Raw genomic sequence first — 7,633 nt, 5'->3', positions numbered from 1 at the left:
CCCTGCCGTACCCAAAATGGCGGAGGCCAAACCAGCAGGGAATGGAGGGGAAATGCTGGATGACCCCCACTTCGGGGCTCGGCTTCATCCACTGAATTCCACCTGAGTTAATCCTCCTTCCGACAGGCCGCCTTCCTGGAAGTGGGAGATCGCCTGGGAGGCGCAGCCTGGCTGCCTCCAAGTGGCGACCTCTACACTTCCCCCACTCCGCCGCCCCACCCCCTCCCAGTGGCTCTTCCGTCCTTCTCCCGACTCCGCTCTCGAAACTACCAGCCCAACCTACCCCCTTTTACTTCAGATACCCTGTCGGGCGACAGTAGCGCCGACTCCGGTGCTCGCGGGGTCTGGCTGTGAGGAAGTAGAAGTCGCCCGCCTCGGGTAGAGCTCCCACAACGGTTCTTCTAACCGTCTCCAGCGGTGGCAACCGCTAAGGGAGCTGCGCAGCAGAGCTACTGGCTTGGGGGGATGGGAGAGAGCGAGCGAGGAGAAGTGGGTGGAGCGAGAGCTAGGGAGTCCGGCCGGCCCCGCTCTCGCGAGACAAAAGAGTTGTTCTCGCGAGACAGGAGAGTCGGTCTCTCCTTGGGGCCGGCGGCAAGAAGTGCGCTTGCGCGTTGGTCGGATAAATAGTTGGGTGAGAGGCGGATAGAAGACGGGGTTAGTCAACTTAGAGAAAGAGGTCGCAAACTCCACCTTTCCTGCTTACTATATACCCATCAAGTTCTCGGAGCAAACCCTTCTGCTGTCTCGAGGAGGATGTGAAGTGGCAGTAATAGGCCTATCCGTGCGTATTGTAGGAACCCGTGGTGTCCGGGTGTGGAAAAGTTCTCTGATGCTCTACCGCATCACGAACAAGTTCCTGATGCGGCAGAGCATTAGAGAACAAGTTCTGTAGAGGCTCCGCCCTTACCCAGCGTCACCTGGGTGGAAGGGGCCTCACGTGGTTCGGCTGCCAAAAGTGGGGAGGGCTTTTTTTGTCCACCATGTTTGCGTTATGCAGTAAAAAGAGTAGGGCTTCTCCGCTGGAAAAATACGAAAGTGACCACCCAGGCCCTGATTTGCGCTGGGCCTCTTCCCCTGGCCTTGGCGCTGACGGCGCAGCCACCCTAAAGTGTGCCTCTTTAGGGGCGGGGTGTGTTAGTTCCTGAAGTTTCCCTGCAAATCTCTCCTCGCTTCCTCTTCTCCTTTGCATTTTCTCTTGGTTTTATTCTCTCCCACTTTGTAATTTCAGTTACCCGTATACCGCTTGCGTCGCCCGACTTAGAGTTGTTTTCCAAATAGTGCTTTGCATTCTTCAAAAATGCCTGTACAAGTGACAGTTAATAATTTTTGGTTGTGCTGGGTCTCATACCACTAAGGTTCCTAGTGACAGCTTTTTTTTGGGAAAAAATAAAGCCGAATTTCTGTAAGAAGAGTGGAGGGCAGTTCTAGTACCGAGATCAGCGCAAGTTAAAGACCAAACGAAAGAACGAGATCAGTGAAAGTTAACTTGCAAACAAGGAACGTATATCAAATGCGGAGGAGAGACGGAAATGAGTGTGAGTAAAGCAGATGTTCCTGTAGGTTGGAAATGTGGACAAAACTAGGTTTTAGGCTTTAAATATTCAGTCAGAGACTTTGTACAGACACTGGGAAGCCCGTCAAGGGTGGGGTGATCGGGCGCAAAGAGTATTAGCAGTAGACAAGCTAGAATAATTTTTCCTCCCTGAGTATGCAGTCTGTAGTGTGGAGAAAGAAGGCCAGTTACCGTCATACAATGGAAACTTCCATTTCGTGGCTCCAATACATCCGCAAACCTGCTTAGGACAAGTGGAGGGAAGTAAGAATTGGCTGGGTCATAATGTCCTACTGCCTTTTGTGAGACTCCCTCAAAATAACCCTCAGAGAAATGGAGAAGGGAAAATGTAGTCTTCATTACAAGAGAGAGAAAAGCAAAACGGATAGTGTAATAACGATAGCTCACGATTATTGAGAGCTTGCTTGAGCTAGGTGCTGTGCTCAATTCACTGACTCTTTATAACCCTAAAAATAATATCCCCATTTTACAGATGATACGCCTAAGTTCTAAAGAAATTTAAAAAGATACCCAAGATCACACGCCTAGTGACAGAAGCTAGGATTGAAACCCAAATGGTTTTACCCCAGGGACTAGGGTCTTAAAAGCACTATGGACCTACCTGGGGATGTATTAAGGGAACAAAATAGATTTAGGCAAATTGAGGTTAGTTCCCCTAAATAACTCTGCAGTTACCATCGTCTCTGGAGACCTTCAGTTAACCGTTTATTGGCTGGAGACTTGAACTGGCCTGAAACTTGGTATCACTGGGGGTGGGGGAGGTTTCTTTTCTCTTTTGTCCTAATGATTGCTGTATTAGTAAAGACTCCAAGGTCCTACTTCAGATGGAATTCTTCTCTGGATTCAAATTACATCATTATCCTTTCTGACTTTCAACCTGATTTGGTAAATGGAATTCTGTAATCCCTTTTACCCCTTGCCTGAATTCAATTTGTTTACCGCCTGACTGAGTTTGGCATTTTCTCCACATATTTTTTATGGCTATGGGTCAAAATCCTAAAATCGTTCTAATGACTTTTCATCACCAAACTGCAGTGTTTTTTGGGGGTTTTTTTTTTTGGCTACAATTTGTTTGTATTGGGCACTCTCCTGTTTGCCAACGTGAATGCTTAGGAAGGACTTGAAATTAGCAGATACATTCCTTTGTGCCTTTTTATATTACAGCAAGTAGGATGTTTTGAGTTTTTTAAAAAATACATTATATAGGGATAAACAATTTTTATTTGGCTTCCTATTTTGTGCATACTCAGTTGCTCAGTCGTGTCCAACTCTTTGGGATTCCATGGACTATAGCCTGCCAGGCTTCTCTGTCCATGGAATTTTCCAGGCAAGAAGACTGGAGTGGATTGCCATTTCCTACTCCAGAGGATTTTCCTGACCCAGAGATTGAACCTGAGTTCTTACATCTCCTGTGTTGGCAGGTGGATTCTTTAAAACTCAATGCTTTTCGCAAAAGAAAAAGTGTCTATCAACTATTCCCATCTACAAGTTGAGTCCTTTAAGGCTTGGTGAAATTGGCTCACCTCTGCTTCAGTGGTCCCTACAGAATTGTTTCCAGAGCAGTCTCTGTGGAATTGTTTCCATAGAGATGGTTAGAACTAAGAACTCCCAGCTGCATTGGGGTGTGTTTGTTTTTTGTTTTTTTCCTCTTTGTCTTCCTTTCCATCATTTCAGTGCTTTCCTATTATCAGAGGGACCCTGGAGAGGATCTTGTTAGAGGCCAAAATGAGAGAAAAGATGAAAAAGGAGAAGGAAATAGAAGGAACTCCCAGAGGAAAACAAGACACAGACATGTGATCATGACTACACCACCAGGAAGAGAACAGGAAAATTCCATGCAGAGCTTGAAAAAAGAAAGAAATTGAAGAGATAGCACTCTTCTGGGGGAGGGAAGACACATTAACTAAAAATTGTCTAAAATAGTTGTTCACATACCCCTACCGTGTTGTGAAATAACATAAAAACAGGATTATAATCTTTGTCTATAGGAAAAGCAAATAAACTAAAAACAACAAACCCACAAATAAGTTTCTAGGAGTGTTTCTAAATGCTTTCTGAGCACTAAATCTGTCGTACTAAGGTTTTGTGAAATGCTTCTTCTTTGATTTATATCATATTAATATATCTACTGTCTTTAGAAAGCAGTGATCTTCTCCATAATAATTCAAAATTATTTCTCAAGACAAAGCTTAATTACACAGCTGACATTCTTGATATTTTGTTTGTTTGTTTCTTCAAATCACGTTAGTGTTTATTCTGGGATGAGGGAAACCAAGAGGTCTCACCCAATTTGGGTAATCATACACTAAGTAAACAAATTGGGAAAAGGCGTCTAGCACACTGTCTCTACTTTTTGAAAATGATTAAAAATGTTGAATATTATTTCTGTTCCAGTGGATTGCTGGGAAGAACAGGGAAAACAGCCACAAAAGATAGCTACTTAAGGAATTTAAATCAAATTGTTATACAGAGTCGGACACGACTGAAGTGACTTAGCAGCAGCAACAGCAGCAGCATACTGCTTTTACTATTCCATAAGCACATTGATAACAGAGAACATAGTACAGATATCAGACCATTCCCTCCCTTTCCCCACACATGATTTTAAACTTCTGAGTAGTAGTTAAAAGTACATGTTTTCATTATATACATATCAATACATATGCCTCTTAGTGTACAAATAACTGGTTATATTGGGGGTGAAGGCGCTTTAACTAATTTTCACCACAGTCTAGCAAAGTTATTCGGAGAAGGCAATGGCACCCCACCCCAGTACTTTTGCCTAGAAAATCCCATGGACGGAGGAGCCTGGTAGGCTGCAGTCCATGGGGTCCCTAGAGTCGGACACGACTGAGGGACTTCACTCACTTTTCACTTTCATGCATTGGAGGAGGAAGTGGCAACCCACTCCAGTGTTCTTGCCTGGAGAATCCCAGGGACAGGGGAGCCTGGTGGGCTGCTGTCTATGGGGTCGCACAGAGTTGGACACAACCGAAGCAACTTAGCAGCAGCAGCAAAGTTATTATTTGTTGAACCAATAAATAGAAGAATCAGAAGATAAAGTAATGCTCCAAACTTTACAAAGAAATCCAATGACAGAATTGTCTTCATGACCAGGGAGTCAGATAGGCCTAGGTTCTAACCCTAAGATTTCACACTTAGCTACAGCTGTTTGATTCTGAGGCAATTAACTTTCCTGAAACTCAGTTTTTGTTGCTGTTTGTTTGTGGCCACATCAAGATATGACCTGCGGGATCGCAGTTTCTTGACCAGGGATTGAACCTATCCATGAGAAGGAAATGGCAACCCACTCCAGTATTCTTGCCTAGAGAATCCCATGAAGAGAGGAGCCTGGTGGGCTACCGTTCATGGAGTCACAAAGAGTCAGACACAATGCACCCTACATTGGGAGTTTTGAGTCTTAATCACTGGGCTGCCAAAGAAGTCCCCTAAATCTTAGTTTCTTAGTGTCTAAAATGAGTTGTTATATAGAGATTAGTAGTTGAGATAATTCCAGTTCTGTCCTGTTTCTTGTCTGTTATGTCATTAATGTGGTCCTTCCTGTAAAACTTACTTCAATAGTGAATTTAGTAGAAAGATTTTGGAAAGTACAATGTCCTAAGCACTGTGTTGCGTGGGAGGGAGGGGCAAAAATTATTCCAGGGCAATCTGTAAAATCAGATGAGTACCAAGAATCATCTGTAGACAGACTGAGTGATATTTCACATGTAAATGGGCTTCCCTGGTGGCTCAGCTGGTAAAGAATCCACCTGCAGTGTGGGAGACCTGGGTTCAATTCCTGGGTTGGGAAGATCCCCTGGAGAAGGGAAAGGCTACCCACTCCACTATTCTGGCCTAGAGAGGTCCATGGACTGTATAGTTCATGGTGTCACAAAGAGTCGGACATGACTGAGTGACTTTCACTCACTCACATGTAAATACTGCTGTTTTCCAACACAGGCAGATGTGATTGCTATTAATAAAGTAGAAATTGATTTGAGGGCATTAGTAAAATCTAGCATTTCAGCATATGTTTCAGTCTACAGAAAATGGCCGACTCTGCTCCTAATGCAGGGGGTCCAGGTTCAATCCCTGGTCAGGGTACTAGATCCTACATGCTGCAATAAGAGTTCACATGCTGTAACTAAAGATCCTGCATGCTGCAACTAAAAAGGAAAAAGGCCCTGCACGCCCAACTAAGCACAACCTAATTAATTTAAAGCAGATAGTATGGAGAGTTCCTGTGTATCCCTTGCTGAGTTGCCTCTATTATTAACATCTTGCATTTACTATGATGTGTTTGTTACAACTAATGAACCTAGCTTGGTTCATTATTATTAACTACACACTTTATATGGGATTTCTTTTTTTTTTTTTTTAAAAACAATATCTCCAGGAGTTTGCTCAGATATATGGGATTTCTTTGGAAGGAATGATGCTGAAGCTGAAACTCCAGTACTTTGGCCACCTCATGCGAAGAGTTGACTCATTGGAAAAGACTCTGATGCTGGGAGGGATTGGGAGCAGGAGGAGAAGGGGATGACAGAGGATGAGATGGCTGGATGGCATCACTGACTCAATGGACCTGAGTCTGAGTGAACTCCGGGAGTTGGTGATGGACAGGGAGGCCTGGCATGCTGCGATTCATGCGGTCGCAAAGAGTCAGACACGACTGAATGACTGAACTGAACTGAACTGAACACACTTTATATGGGGTTCACTAGTTTTTCCCTAACATCCTTCTGTTCCAGGATCCCATCCTGGATACTACATTAATTAGTCATCATTCTCCTTAGCATTCTCTGTTCCTTTGAGGAATACTCTTCAATTGGGATATCTCTCATGTTTTTGCCATGATTAAATAGGAGTAATGGGTTCTCAGGAGGAAGACCACCGAAGTAAAGTGCCATTTTCATCACATCATATCCAAGGTAGATGCTGTCAACCTGGCTTATCACTGATGGTGTTACCCTTAATCAAACCTGCCTGAGGCAGTACTTGCCAGATTTCTCCACTGTGAAGTTACTTTTTATCCTCTTATGCTCTACTCTTTGGAAAAGACTCTGATGCGGGGAGGGATTGGGGGCAGGAGGAGAAGGGGACAACAGAGGACGAGATGGCTGGATGGCATCACTGACTCAATGGACGTGAGTTTGAGTGAACTCCAGGAGTTGGTGATGGACAGGGAGGCCTGGCGCTGCCATTCATTGGGTCGCAAAGAGTCGGACACGACTGAGCGACTGAACTGGACTGAACTGATGCTCTACTCTTTTGGAAAAAAGTCACTGAGTACAGCTTACACTCAAGGGGTATTTAAGCTCCATCTCCTGGAAGGGAGAGTAGCTAGATAAATTATTTGAAATTATTCTAGGGACTTCCCTGGTGGCCCAGTGGTTAAAAATCCGCCTTGCAGTACAGGGGACATGGGTTCAATCCCTGGTCAGGGAACTAAGATCCCAAATGCCACAGGGCGACTAAGTCTGCGAGCTGCAACCACTGAATGTGCTGAATGTGCAGGCTTAACAGTCCACGCTCCAAGATGAGAGGCTGGCGTCATGAGAGGCCCACACACTGCAATGAAGAAGAGCCCCTACTTATCACAACTAGACAAAGCCCAAGACCAGCAACAAAGACCCATTGCAGCCAAAAATAAATAAGAACTTAAGTCAAAAATAATTCTATGAGACGGCGCCAAGGCTGCGCGCGCCGAGGGCGCCGGCGGCCATGCTCCGGGTAAGGAACATAAGATCATGGTGGGGAGCACCGACGACCCCAGCGTCTTCAGCCTGCCGGACTCCAAGGTGAGCGTCCCCACGCCCCCAGTTGGTGGTGGTCCTGCAGCAGGCTGGGTGTCAGGCCTCCTCCTTCCTCTTTTGTTTTTTTCTTACCACGCTGACCCGAATTAAGGCTTTTAGAATTAAAGGTTTTTTTCTGGGGACGGAGATACTGAGTGGTAATTCTTTTTGCGGTGCTGCCTCAAAATAGGATAGAGGCGGAGTTCTTGTTACTGGACTCCTCTGTTTGCCACATTTTTAGGATGAGGCCAACCGCCCCCCCCCC

At 45.1% G+C, this 7,633-nt stretch overlaps 2 protein-coding genes across 7 annotated transcripts in view; one reads left to right on the top strand and one right to left on the bottom strand.

Moving 5' to 3' along the window:
• The window catches only part of HNRNPH3 (heterogeneous nuclear ribonucleoprotein H3 (2H9)), an 11,068-nt gene extending 10,564 nt beyond the window's left edge, over positions 1-504 (bottom strand). The window contains exons 1-2 of one of the 5 annotated variants that reach the window (XM_010852160.1): positions 284-503; positions 12-135 (exon numbers count right to left, since the gene is read on the bottom strand). The gene's annotated coding sequence lies outside the window, so the exon portion shown is untranslated. Of the gene's footprint in view, positions 1-11; positions 136-283 lie in introns of all 5 variants that reach the window. The other 4 variants (XM_010852162.1, XM_010852166.1, XM_010852161.1 and 1 more) reach the window with 4 other exon arrangements.
• A 97-nt stretch (positions 505-601) lies between these two features.
• The window catches only part of PBLD (phenazine biosynthesis-like protein domain containing), a 36,933-nt gene continuing 29,901 nt past the window's right edge, over positions 602-7,633 (top strand). Inside the window, exon 1 of one of the 2 annotated variants that reach the window (XM_010852167.1) lies at positions 602-781. The gene's annotated coding sequence lies outside the window, so the exon portion shown is untranslated. The remainder of the gene's footprint in view (positions 782-7,633) is intronic. The other variant, XM_010852168.1, reaches the window with a different exon arrangement.

Source organism: Bison bison, unplaced genomic scaffold (genome assembly GCF_000754665.1).
Source record: "Bison bison bison isolate TAMUID 2011002044 unplaced genomic scaffold, Bison_UMD1.0 scf7180017864309, whole genome shotgun sequence".
NCBI classification, from domain to species: Eukaryota; Metazoa; Chordata; class Mammalia; order Artiodactyla; family Bovidae; genus Bison; species Bison bison.
This window is presented reverse-complemented; position numbering and strand designations above follow the sequence as displayed.